Source organism: Amblyomma mixtum, chromosome 8, assembly GCF_055824585.1.
Source record: "Amblyomma mixtum isolate Tamu chromosome 8, ASM5582458v1, whole genome shotgun sequence".
In the NCBI taxonomy this organism is placed as follows: Eukaryota; Metazoa; Arthropoda; class Arachnida; order Ixodida; family Ixodidae; genus Amblyomma; species Amblyomma mixtum.
Window position 1 is genome coordinate 93,161,954 of NC_143019.1, and position 13,727 is coordinate 93,175,680.

Genomic DNA, 13,727 nt, shown 5'->3' on the forward strand with positions numbered 1-13,727 from the left:
ATGACAAAAAATTGCTTCTATAAATGGTTTCCCGCGCAAAAATGCTTTCGTCCAGAATTGGTGGGTGTGATAGACCGCAAGACATAATGAAACAATAATATTACATGACACACCAAATGATGGTGTCGTTTTTAAAATGGCTGGTCTAAGGAGAAAACATTGGACGGGATGATCACGAAGCCTGATGCGAGAAAGCTGTCATGCCATTTGGACATTCGCTGGATGAATCTGTTGAGGCTTTTACTCTAATTTATGCATTTACTCTAAGCCGAAGCTTAACACATGATGCAGAAGAAAGTGGGGTGGAGATTTGAGTTAAGCGTGTCGGTGGGTAGGTGGGGCTTATGGAGGGCAGCTGCCTTTCCCACTACGTATTTTAATTCAATTTCACCATCGCTTTTTCGTTGCGCTAAGGCGTGGGGTTCTAATGGGTAGAGGGCGGAGGAAGGTTAGGTGGATTACCGCTCGTTGAATCTTGTGCGGGGTAAAGGCTTCACTCATGTACCTTTAACAGAAGAAAACTTCCTCTCAGGATGCCTGCATTTCCGCCAAGTGTCAATCTTACAGTATCGCCGAAAAAGATCCCGAAATAAAGACTTTGGGTCTTATCAAGGGAAGATTAAGAGATTCAGAGAGGGGGAAAGGCACAGGTGTTAACCAGGAAGGTTTCTAGTCGGCTACCCTGCACTGTGGAGGGAATGAGGAGATTAAAAAGGGAAGAGAGAAGGAACGAGAAACACTGTCACAATCTGTCAATCAAGGCAGTCTCTCATAAAAAAAAAATGGCTGAGGCTTAGCTAAGGTTAAGCCTAGTCAGATGCGAAGCATATTGATGGCTAGGCTTGGTAAAGTTCCTCGCTTTGTTCTTCAGTTGTTGTACTAGAACGTTGTCGCCGAGCCGCATATTGAGCACGCCGCTTAGCCAGACGTTCATCCCGCTCTTCATCGGTCTCTGTGGCACGCTGAAGCTTTCGCTTCTCGTTCAAATCAGCCCTGCTTCTAGGCGGCATCCCAACACCTGGCCGCCTCGTAAGTGCCCGGAGAGCGAGGCAAGCTCAGCTTTATACCGCTGCTGTAGCGTCACGTGGTCAGCTGCAGCGCCTCTGATGTGGAGCCTCCACCGCCGCGGCCGACCGCGCAAGCCGGCAGCCCATCTCTCCTCTGCTGTGACGTCATGTTGTAACGTGGTGTCACGTGGTCACGCTAAAGGTCAATGGTAGCTCCACCGCCGCGTTTGACGGGCTGTAGTGTAGCTCTAGTAATATGCTTCGCATAAAAACAAAATAGTGTCTTGTAAGCCTTGATGGCAGTCGACGGTTGTGGCCAGGGTTGCCGTTGGTGGCTACTTTGCGCCAAACTGGCTACTTTTCGACCCCGTCTGGCGATGAAAATTTCACGCTTGATCCTTGGCTACTTTCTGGCTACTTTGAACTTCTATTTTGGCGCATTTACTAGCCATTTTTTTTTTGCAATTGCATATACAATAGCAAGCAAGAACAGAAAAGAACAATTATTTCCAAGCTTTGCTGTCCTCATCGCTGTCCTGGTCGCCTTGATGCGCGCGCGCGTCCTCGACGCATATATTCCTCCAACGAGCTGGAGTCTGAAATACGCCAGCAGCAGAGAATTAGCGGTGCACTTGATCGCGCATCATGTTTGACTTTCCGGCACGCAGCGGCATCGTACAAGGACACTTGCGGCGAATGCCCTTTTCAACACCTGGCGCAAGGAGCACTGACAATTTTGACCCTTCCAATTTCTAATGCTGATGCAGAGCGCGTGTTCTCTTACGTGAACATGACGAAAACAGAGATCCGTAACAAAATGTAGCTGGATTTGCTTATGGCAATTCTGCGAATCAAATTCGGGCTACGACTCCAAGAAAAAACATCATAATCGTTTAACGTTCCTGCTGAGTTGTTGAATAGAATGTGCCAAAATTACTCCGGCAAGAACACTATCTACTCTAGATAAACTACGCGGACTGAAATTTTATTTATTTGCAACGTACCTGATACGTGAAGGCCGAGCAAGAGGCCCAAAATTCCGTGCTCTTTATTTACTCTGTGTTTTTGTGTTGATTCAAAATGATATTATTTATTGTTCATTAATAAAAGTGGCTTATAATAATGGCTCTTTTCTACTTGGCTACAAATTTGGCGCCAAGATCAGGTGGCGTGGCTACTTTTGGCAACTTTTAGCTTTAGTTCTGGCTCTTTTTGAAAAATTCCCAACGGCAACCCTGGTTGTGGCCACGGACCGAGGATCTTGGCCTCTGTGAAAGGGCGAGGATCAAGAGGATTCTATTACAGCACTCAATGTCACTGTGTTCAGAACACTTCAGTATACATACACATGCATGAGGCAAAGAAATAAACACAAAAGACTTGACTTCGTTTCCCCCCCCTTTTTACATTCTTTTTACTTGTAGACTAATACTCTCTCCGGTTAACTCGTCACATGATTTCGACGCAGGGGAGTTCAACCACGACACCGCAATACCGGCCTTGCATACCTTTGAACGTGTTGGAAGAACGCCTTACAACCATGTAGCCGAACGTGGGCGATAAATTCAACAAAGCTTGTTAGGAGTTCCTTTTAGCCACTCATCGAGAAATTATAGGACCCCGCTTTCGGGACCTCATTCGTAAATTTTAATCAAAGCCCACTATCTTTCAACAGCTTCCCTACGTCATTCACCGAGTAAACAAATGTTTTACGCACGTAAACTATAATTAAGTATTAGTAATAAGGCATTTAAGAACAAGTCGATTGAATTCTGAGCCGTTTTTCTGCGTCTGATTCTAGTAAATTTAAAATGAAAATCAGAATTTATAGAATCGCGACATAAGAAACTGCGCATCTTTCAATGAAACACCTTTCATTACGGCCTCCTGTTGTGAAGTACTTTACGCGCCTCATTATTTCGTTGTGCGGCATTGAATTGGTAAAATACAGTATGAATGTAGTAAGGGCGAAGAAAAAAATAGAGGTGCACGATGAATCGTGGTCCGCAGTTTTCTCGCAGCAGTCGGAATCGTGTATTAGTTGCCTTTCTCTTGTGGGAAGGTTTATACTGAGCAGACCATATGACGCCGGAATCTCAGACTAAAATTGGATGCAAATTATCTGTGTAGCCTAGCTGCCGACGGTCGCAAACGTAGCAAGCGTGCTTGGGCTCCGTTGTATTCATAAACAGGTACCTGTTCCGCCTCCGTGATGACGTAGAGGGAGATAGTAGAAGCGTTCTTTTTCCACTAGACCAAAGAAACGCGTGCGAGCAATCCATTCATCAGCCTGAGTTGAGAAGAAACACGTTTTTTTCGTGACATCTGTACAACAAGGCTTCCTGCCAGAAACGTGCAGGTGTGCAAATGTGCATGCTTTTGTGTGCGTTTCTTTGCCTGATACGCCGTTACACTCGTTTTTTGCCTCAGTTACTTGGAGACCGAGAGTCAAAAGGGACACTTTTAATGCGCACCCCTATGCCAACACAGGAGCAATAAATCATTACCTGTTTTCGATGAGGCAACTAAGAGATGCTATTTTGTTTACTTTGAAAGTAGAAGGCGGCCTTGGGGCAGGTTGGTATGCAAGTTGTGCGAGGTTCGGCCCTTCTTCGTAATTGATGGCTACTTACAGCTACTGTCAAAACGCCCGGCCAAGCAGGTTGTTGTGTAATAAACATGCCATGCTATCGTTGGCATTCAGCCATGCTCGCAGCACCATTAGGCCTGCACTAGATCTTGCACGCATCAGAGAAAAACAAGTTCCGGAATTCTTACACTCCGAGGAGGAGACAATTTCCCTCATTGTGTGTTGGGCCTCGAACATTACATATTCATTGCGTCTTCAGTGCACGTCTGATGCATTGCAGACGGCCCGCTAGGCAAACCGCCAACTTCACTTAAGGGCATTCTGCAAGGATAAACTGCTCAGTGGACGAACCCGTATGTTTCCAGCACCTGTTTGCAAGCTCTATAACGCATGTCCTGTAAAGGAGGCTCCGTAAGGTATGTACAGTAATTTTTATACATCTTATGGCAGAACCGGCGCAGGCAGGAGAAGCGCAGTTTTTCGTTGTCGCCTTATAGTCGTTTAGAATAGAATATAAAACCTGTGCCTTAGTGAGCAGTCGCCTATGGGCCAGGAACTTTTAGGGCTAACGAGAAGACTAGGTGAAATTGAAGATCACGCTTTTGCTGTTTGGTTTGGATTATGTCGTTCAACGCCCGAAGGCGACTCAGGCTGCGAGAGTGGAGGGCTGCGGATAATTTCGACCACCTGGGGTTTTTTACGTTCTTTAATCGCACTGTACAAGGACCTCCAGCATTTTGCTTCCATGGAAATGCGAACGCCGCGGCCGGAATCGAACCCGCGTCCTATGGGCCAGCAGCTGAGCACCATTAAACACTGATCTATCGCGGCTGGGGCTCATGAGCGTGCGATGGAAATGAAAATGATAGATGTAACGCAAAGAGAGAGCAAGGGAGCAGAGCGGGTATGATGACGAACTCGAGGCGCCTGAAATCAAGAAATGGCCTCTATGGCAGGGCATACAATGCAAGGGGAAGGTAACTGGCAGTCCTTCTAGGTGACGCAGTGGATTCTAATAGAAAACAATCGCAGCAGCGGGCTGCAGAAAGTCAGTTGAATGAACGAAATTAGGAAGCTTAGAGTGATAAGGTGGCCGCAGCTTGTCCAGGACAGGGTTATTTGAGGTGGTATGGCAGGGGCCTTTGTCCCGGAGTGTAGGTAGTTATGCTGATGATGATAATGATGAGTTCAGCATGGGAACAAGGTACTCAGCAAAGCAGAAATTTGGGCGAGTTGGTAAGTATTCATGATATTGTTCACAGCGCAACAAGAACGGGAAAAACGAAAGACGGAAGAGTAACACAAACAAGCGCTGTTTTGTGTTACTCTTCCGTCTTTCGTTTTTCCCGTTCTTGTTGCGCTGTGAACAATATCATGAACAAGGTACTCAGGGGGCTGCACTGTCTTGCGTCATGTTCGAGGAGCTTCGTACAAGTTGCGCCTGAACGAGAAGGAAGTGCACAGTGAACTTTGGTGATCAGTTCTTAGTTCTGACAGTGAAAGCGCTCAAAAAGACTTGGGCGACAGAAAAAAGAGAGACGTACAAAGCCGTCCTAGTTTTCTTGAGCGCTTTCACTGTCAGAATGGAAAACAAACTCGCTCACTCACTTTCATTATTGAGTTCTTAATGCTGTGTACGCGCACTAACTCCAATCAACGCATTCTCGGCCCAGAGAATGTAAACAAACAATCTCATGCAGCAGGTTTTGCCTGGAACATGGGACATTGGACGGATATCTTCATCAGCGTTGCGTCGGTTTTCGTAGTCAACATCGTGCTATTCGTCATTCTGCGAGGACCTTCGTCATTCTTCGAGGAGATTCTTCGAGGATTTCGGTATTCATGGGCCGAAGCATGAGTTCATTTGGGAAAACATGCAGCGAATTTCCCCCTACCGAATTACGGTACGCACTGAAGCTTTGCACGTTCATCATTTGCAAAAAATGCACTGGCTATGGGTGCTGCCTCTGGGCCGTGCTCGTTCTGCATCGCTAGCGTTCCATATCACTCGAGGATAGCGGGAGGTTACGTTGTTGCCACTTGAGAGCTCCCCAGTAGCACCGGTGCTAAAAGCATTCTCTTTTGAACGGCCCACAAGCAAAGCTGGTGGACAGCGCATTTTTGAAAACCGCTTCTTTCACACGGAGTCCTCGCGCACAAAAATCTACCACTCGCCCTCTTAGAACCCTATTTACCATGGTTTCTCGCTGCGTTGTAATACAATGTCTGAGATGACTTTCTTAAGACCCAATTATAGAGCTAAAATATTCTGACAAGGGATGTTGCTGTAAATGAACTATCACTCTGCTCTGGGGCCGGAGCCATCAGGTCAATTTGCGCGCCATTCGAGTATCGTAGCCTACCTAAGTGCGCGTATGTTCTTTTTCCTAGCCATAATACCAGAGGTACCAAACAAACAGATGTAGTAGAGTCGACATTTGAGCTAGTTTCTATATCAGCATGGAAAAAAATAGGACACTCAGGACAATGGACAAGGAAGACAAGCCCTTACTGGCAACTGGGCGTTTATTCAAAAAAACGCAGAAAAGAGAGAGAAATAAAAAGAAAAAAGAAAATACAAAACAAAGACCGTCAGGCAAGCGTATCAGGATAAGAATCACGCAGGCCCGCCAAGACAAGAAAACTCCTTTTCATGCAGGACCACCACTGGGTCAGCAACACACGTGCGCTCATTCTTACGGATATGGTAGGCCACTGAAATTATGGTACCAAGGTATGAAACCATGGTATTTTCCCGTGGTACCAAATACACCTTGGAATTTTTGGTTATAATCTCAGAGTTTATCTCGTAGTGCAGTGTACAAAATGAGCTACTTTCGATAATGTGTGCACCAGCTGGCCCGCCCTGTTTTCTTTCCTAGTTCTGCCCTGTCAGTGCCCTTCCTTTGGAATCAGCTGTGAAAGGACTACCACCACAGCGTACTCGTAGCAAATGGACACTGCATTGTGCGCACGCATGTTGCATTCGATTCAAGCCTGGCGCCAATGCTTGTTCTCATGCATGCAGATGCTCACGGAGTAGAAGAAGCAGTACGAAACGATGTTCGGCGTCTACATGGGCAGTGATCCCTTCTTGGTCATCACAGACCCGGATGTGGTGCACGACTGTTTTGTCAAGCAAGCAGCAATATTTCAAGACAGAACCATAGGCCTGGTCGATGCGGAACCTTTTAAAAGCAGTCTCCTTCAGCTTGATGGTGAGCCCCGCGAAACTTGGAAAACAGTCACGATGCGTTAGATTTCCTGGCCATGTTGCAGATTGCACGTAAAGGAGCGTTTTCATTAGTGTTTTGCGAAGAGAACTTCTGAGGCACGAAAAACAGACTGGTATCGACCATTTTCCGAAAATTATTTGAATTGAGTTAGTGTACTTTGGATACCTAACTTTCCTCGAAATGCACGTAGTGCTGAAGACAATGTTACAAACTTTATAGAATTAATGATTAAACTATCGGCGCTAGTGAAAGCAGGATATCCAGAACTTGCTTCCAGAGTAGAGCGCAAAATATTCTGGCACCGATGCGCGTCTTGTAAGAAATACTACTCTGCTTTAATACATGCAAATATCACTTAAGTGCAGTTTGTTCGCAACGTTCAAAAAGTAAGAGCCCGCAGTCAGTGCGACGTAATAAAAAAGCCAGTTCAGAGGCCTTTCTTGCCCATATATGCGCGCCCTTCCAGATCGCATTGTTTCGTTCTACCCTGAGTTGCGAATGGGTCGAGGAGAGGAGGAAAGGAAGAAAAAAACTGCTGGAGTTTTCGCTTTAGCTCCGGGCTGTTGCCATAAGCGCCCATACGCCTCACGTGAGGGCACAATTCCGAGATTTCCACCTCGTTCACCTAAATACGCCTTACGATTACCACGATAAGAAACTTAGCCAGCGGGAGCTGCTTATTTGTGACATACTTCATTGACGCCAGCGGAGACGGCGTTTATACCTTATATGCTTTCTCAAACCGCTTCGGTGGAGAAAAACGCACAACGCTTCAGAAATAAGAAAAATTCATCCCATGTTTACCCTTGTTGTAATGATAATTTCCTCGACTGCTGATCTGATGTCGGGCGAAATCCTTATGCCAGCCGGAGTGTATAGTAATCATGCACGGTTAACGCGAGCAAAAAAGCGAATTCGAAGAGAAGACGACGACAACACAACACAAGCGCTCACTCGTAACTGAACTTTTAGTGGGAAAAAACAGCAATATGTACACAAAAAGGCGAAAATACAAAGAACCAAGAGACCAAGGTTCAATAACGCCGAACCAGGCATATTATACGCGCATCAACAAGAGATCTAAAGGAGGAGGAGGATGTAGAAGAGGAAAGGCAGGGAGGTTAACCGAAAGAATAATCGGTTTGCTACCCTACACGGGGGGAAAGGAGTGAGGGGATAAAAAAAAGAAAGAGAAAGGAGAGTAACAGAAAAATGAAGACACTGAAAAATCAGCGTTCGTTAAAGTAACAGCCTATCGTGCAGGCCAGATGTTCGCAAGAAGTGGAGGAGTGCCTTGCAGGCCTTCACCGCCGACGATCGCCGCGGCCAGTGGCCGAGAATCTTCATTTCCGTCAGTGGGCGTGGATGCAGACGCTCCAGCGCACGGCTGAGAGACTGCCTTTCAGAGCTGTAGGCAGGGCAGTTACAAAGAATGTGGGTTATAGTCTCGTCATCCCCGCAGATGGCACATGCAGGGCTATCAGCCATACCGATTAAGAAAGAGTAATGGTTGATGAAAGCTACACCAAGCCGGAGGCGACACAGCAAAGTTTCTTCACGTCGTGGTAGGCCTGATGGAAGCCGGAGCTTTAGATCTGGGTCCAAGGATTTTAGACGTGAATTGCAGAATTGGCCGGAATTCCACGCGGCGAGACAAAATCAAGTGTCGTCCAGGAAAGCTATTTCATGACTTGGTTGGTGGGGGTTGGGGGGTTTGATGTCAAGGTTTAGTGGCGCTATATGCGTATTATCGGGGCAACAATCTCTAGTGAATTCTTTTTGCTCAGAGGGTTGGACCACATAAAGCCGAGTGTGGTAACTATTCTTTCTGTGTTTAGCTGGCTTTTACGGGCAGGGGTGTGGGCGTAGGTTACCGCATGTGCGTAGTGGTGGCGTGAAAGGGTAGAGATGTGAGAGTAGAGTAGCGCAGTGTAGAGCAGGTATGACTAATGTTCATGCACACAGTCACGATTATGCACTGTCATGATTGGCCCTCTTGTGAGTCCGGGGTTACCTATGACGTAACTATGTCCTGACATATCAGCGTGGCGCTATGCACATGTCATGTTTTTCCGATGTCGCCGCAAGCACGGAAACCGTGGTCTTAACCGCTGGTACTCTAAAATGGCGGCCACAAGAATTGATAGCAGACCATCTGCCACATTCGTGCTAAGAAAAGGGGACAGCAATTTGTCAACGATGCCATTGTCTAGGGCCGACGAAGTATCCTTCAATGCACCACCAACACTAACAAGCTAAATGACTCCCCTTCCGTGGCCTCTGCAGAAACGTCAAGTTTAAGCACATCACCAATGGTTAAACAGAGCGACGCGAGGCACCTGAAACAGCAGAACCACGCTCTTCGAGCGGTGAGGCCGAAGTCCTCAACCATCACCTCAATACCTGGTGTTTCTGAACAGTTTTCGGACGCATTGGTTTGGTTTGGTTTTATGGGGTTTAACGTCCCAAAGCGACTAAGGCTATGAGAGACGCCGTAGTGGAGGGCTCCGGAAATTTCGACCACCTGGGGTTCTTTAACGTGCACTGACATCGCACAGTACACGGGCCTCTAGAATTTCTCCTCCAAAGAAATTCAACCGCCGCGGCCGGGATTGAACCCGCGTCTTTCGGGTCAGCAGCCGAGCACCATAACCACTGAGCCACCGTGGCGGCATTGAGCCGATCGCTGTCACCAAGGGGCCGAAAGCAAACCACATCTCCTAGAACCGGCTCTCATCGATGAACCGACATCGTAGACAGAAGCAATGGACAATAGCAGCAACACGCTGCCGCCGAAGCCGCTCCACGCTGCGGCTGCTTCCGCGTACTGTTCTATCTCTGGTTTAGGGTGCGTTAACGGCGCATCGAGACAACATAAATGCAATGAAGTGGCAACGACATCTAGGACAGAGACCCACGAACAACATATATATGATCACTCTTGCCCACCTGCTGACTTCGTCCTCTCTCAATTCCGTGCTGCAGACGAACCAAGGAATATTTCCCGAATATCTTGATCGCTGTAAAAAACAGAAGAAGTCGGTTTCTGGGCTAATAGCTGTTTATACTTGACAGATGCGCTATATATACTTGACAGGTACAGGCAATCCAAACCGACAAATGACAGTGTGTGAAAAAGACCTCAGCACTCAGCAGTAGAGAGATTTAGCATACCGTAGACCAACGAATGGATACGTATGCCGGTTTTACGTGCGCCTGTTACAACACCAGGGCCTGTCGCACACGCGTGGTGGTTTTACCCAGCCGCACACTCGCCACGGCGCATACGCAGCTCCCTTTCGTGAAACCGGCATACATCTCCACTTGTACGTTTATGCTATGCGAAATCTCTCCAATATTTCAGTTTGCTCACGGACACCTTGTTATATTTCAGGCAGCTCAGGAAGAGGGTGCGGTCGTCGTTAAACTACGCCTTCAGCTCAAGAGTGATTAAGGAGCTCTCTCCGGCTGCGAATTTGTGCTGCTCAAGGTTTGTGGAGAGGGCGGAAAGGATAAGCCGCTCCAATGGACACGTCGAAGTGTTTGAGAGTGCCCTGGGCCTCGCGTTCGATTTCATCATGAATGCAGTTCTAGCGCAGGAGGTGGGTTTCTAAACGGTTTGTATATTTGCGCCATTGTGGAGCAAAGGCGGGTTTCGCGTCGTAGACGGTTTGTATATTTGCGCCATTGTGGAGCAAAGGCGGGTTTCGCGTCGTAGACGGTTTGTATATTTGCGCCATTGTGGAGCAAAGGCGGGTTTCGCGTCGTAGACGGTTTGTATATTTGCGCCATTGTGGAGCAAAGGCGGGTTTCGCGTCGTAGACGGTTTGTATATTTGCGCCATTGTGGAGCAAAGGCGGGTTTCGCGTCGTAGACGGTTTGTATATTTGCGCCATTGTGGAGCAAAGGCGGGTTTCGCGTCGTAGACGGTTTGTATATTTGCGCCGTTGCGGCACGAAGGCGAGGTCCTCGTTGGTTTTGCTGTGCCTAGGACACATGCAAAGTTTGACCGACTATATTCTATAAACATCTCCCCGTATCGTTTAGTGCGCTGAATAATGGATTCGAAGACGGACAAAGTAGGTTTGCAAAGTGCGCTGAGGAGAGCCACGCAAGTCCTAAAGCATACACGAAAGAATCAAGTTAACTACCTGACACTCAGCTTGAGGGCAACTCAAAACTGTGCACAAAGATTGAAGTAGATATTTATTTGAAATACCTGCACCGCCCGAAGGTATTATTGCATTAACGAAAGAATAAATTACAATGGCCTGAGGGCAACATAAAAAAAGAAGGAAAAATATATAATGGAACAAAAATTAAGCAAACTTACGAATAACAACCAAAATTGCAACCGCTCAAGACGTTATACATCTAAAAACAGAGCCCAAAACTGCGCTTCAGTTTGGCGTTCAGTATTTTTTTTTTGCAGTTGATTTCAGTGGTTCGTGGTGTATGAAAAAAATCAGAAAAAACTGTTTTGTTACCTTCAATTGTTGCATAATACTTTTATGTCATATTCCGTATTCCTTCTAAGTAGCCTAGATCATTTTGTTTTCAATGTTAACTTGCCACCTCAAGACTAGGCTGTGCGCTATTACCGCAGTAAGGACAGCGCCTTGCGCTATAGTCTTCACAGGCTCATTGAGACCTTTCGAGACGAAGAAAATGCATTGCTACCTTCACGTACAAAAAGGGCAGTGAATCTTTGAAATGCTGTTCTCGGTTCAATGCTGAGTTTTAATCACCATTTTCTATTTTGAGTGCTCCGTGCCTAAAGAATTTATCTCTTTGTGCATTCGTTCAGGTGGACGGCCAGGAAAAATCCAGCGAACTAATTTTTGAAAACTTAAAGCAAGTATGCAACGACATGGAAAACTCAGCCATCGAAGTGGCTTTCTCAGTGCCCGGAGTACACACCCTTCTTACGTGGTTGTATCCCTTCACAAAACATTCCAGAGCTTTCAAGGATGTCGTGAACCTAGTACGGAATACGACAGAGCTCCACCGCTCCGGGAAGTGTGCGAGGAAGTGCAGCATACTACAGGTCCTTTTGGACGCGAACGCAAAGTGCTTCAGCGACGTCCACCAGGGGTCTACGAAGCGGGTGAGGCATCTGGACGACCGGTACATCTTCTCTGAGCCCGCCATTTTCCTACTGGCTGGCTTTGAGTTCATGGCTATCGCTCTATCCTTCTAGCTGTACCTTTGGGCGATGCATCCAAGCGAACAAGACGAAATAGTAAAGGAACTGGAAGACCTTTTCCTTGAGAAAGGGGGACCTCAGCTTTTATGAACTGCGACAGCTTAAGAGGCTTGACTAGAAAGTGTTCGCGGGACTCGACTGCATGCGGGCGATTCATCCCTGCCGGCATCAGCGTTCTGGCTGTACCCTGGCTCATCCACCACGACGCCGATCTATGGCCCGACCCAGAGCAGTTCCGCCCCGAGAGGTTTGCCGAAGAAAACCGCCGGCGCATGCGCAGTGGGACGTACCTATACCGTTCGGACTGGGACAGAGGGTGTGCATACACCCGCGTTACTCTTAGTGAAGTGCGCACTCGTTCAAGTTCTTCAAGATTTCCGGTTGATGCTGTGTGACGAAGTGGCCAACCCACTCGTGTCTGATCGTGGGTTGTCACTGATTCCCGAATTAATAAACATCCGACCCAGCGCCGGGTGGGGAGAGCGACTGCTTGAGTACATCTTTGAGCAGAGAACTTGTGGTAATATCCTGTCGCGTTCCACTCCTAAAGGTGAAGCATAAGCGTCATTAATTAGTAGTTGGTTGGTATTTTGGGCATTAATAATTAATTACCCAATTAATAGTAATCGGTCACTTGTAATTAGTACCTAATTATGTGTGACGTCATCCAGTGGGGATGTCACCAGTGCCACAGACGCAGTCAAAGTGGTGCGGAAAACGCTTTCGCCTCTACGCACTTTAGACAGCCAAAGTGCCCCCTGAGATGCCGCCGCCGCTGCGATTGCCGCGGCGTTGCTTCCGCAGTTCTACTCGGGTCGGCGATTGGTCAAACCACAGCCAATGTTTTTTTGAAGTTGGTATCGGGTTTCTTTGTTTCTAAAATAATGTCGCCTTGCTTTTAATTCTCCTGCGACTTTGCAAGCGCCGCACACACTTCTAAGTGCTATTCACTTACGTTTGAGAGCACGCCAATTTATGTCTCCAGCCCCAATAACAGGGCTATATGGACAATGAAAGGTACTCTGATGAATCCTTTTCTCCGATAAGAACGCCATGGTTGTGCGTTCACGTTACCTGCAATTTCCGAAAACGGCCCTTGGTTGCTACAGACCGACAGCATAGTGTTGCACAGGGAAGGTCACAAAATCCAAAGGAGGAATGGCACGAGCCATGGACACCAAGTATCTGCAATTCCATTCACCGCGTGTTTACAGGATCCGTACAGAGAATTGGAATGGGAAGCGTTGTATGCCGATAAAAGTTAATCGCCAGTTCTTTCTAACATCCTATTGTGTGACAGCATTTCACTGCTGAGAAACTAAGCGAGCAAATTATCAGCATCACTGAAGGCTTAGACAGGCTAAGCAGAATATGAAAACAGACATATTATTCAACAGTCTAGGATGTGCTTAGAACACTTTACAACGGACAGCGAAACCTTCAAAGTGGTGAGAGAATATCTCTACCTGCGGCAGGTAGTGACGTCAAGTCAAGAGAAAAGTAAGATAGCTACATGATCTGGAGTGCATTCGGCAGCCAGGTCATGTATAGGAGCTTGTCAGTATCCCTCAAAGTGAGAGTACCTAACAGCAACTTGCTACTCTTTGTGGGAAGAAGCCTGAATGCTGACAGAAAGGGTCGAAATTAAATTTAGTAGAGTGCAGAGAGTTATGGAAAGGAAATTGAAA

The 13,727-nt window shown here is 47.0% G+C and overlaps 1 pseudogene; it reads left to right on the forward strand.

Annotated features, from left to right (window-relative positions):
- Nucleotides 1–4,506: 4,506 nt before the first annotated feature.
- LOC149333520 (cytochrome P450 3A12-like) lies at nt 4,507–13,543 on the forward strand (annotated as a pseudogene).
- Nucleotides 13,544–13,727: the final 184 nt, after the last annotated feature.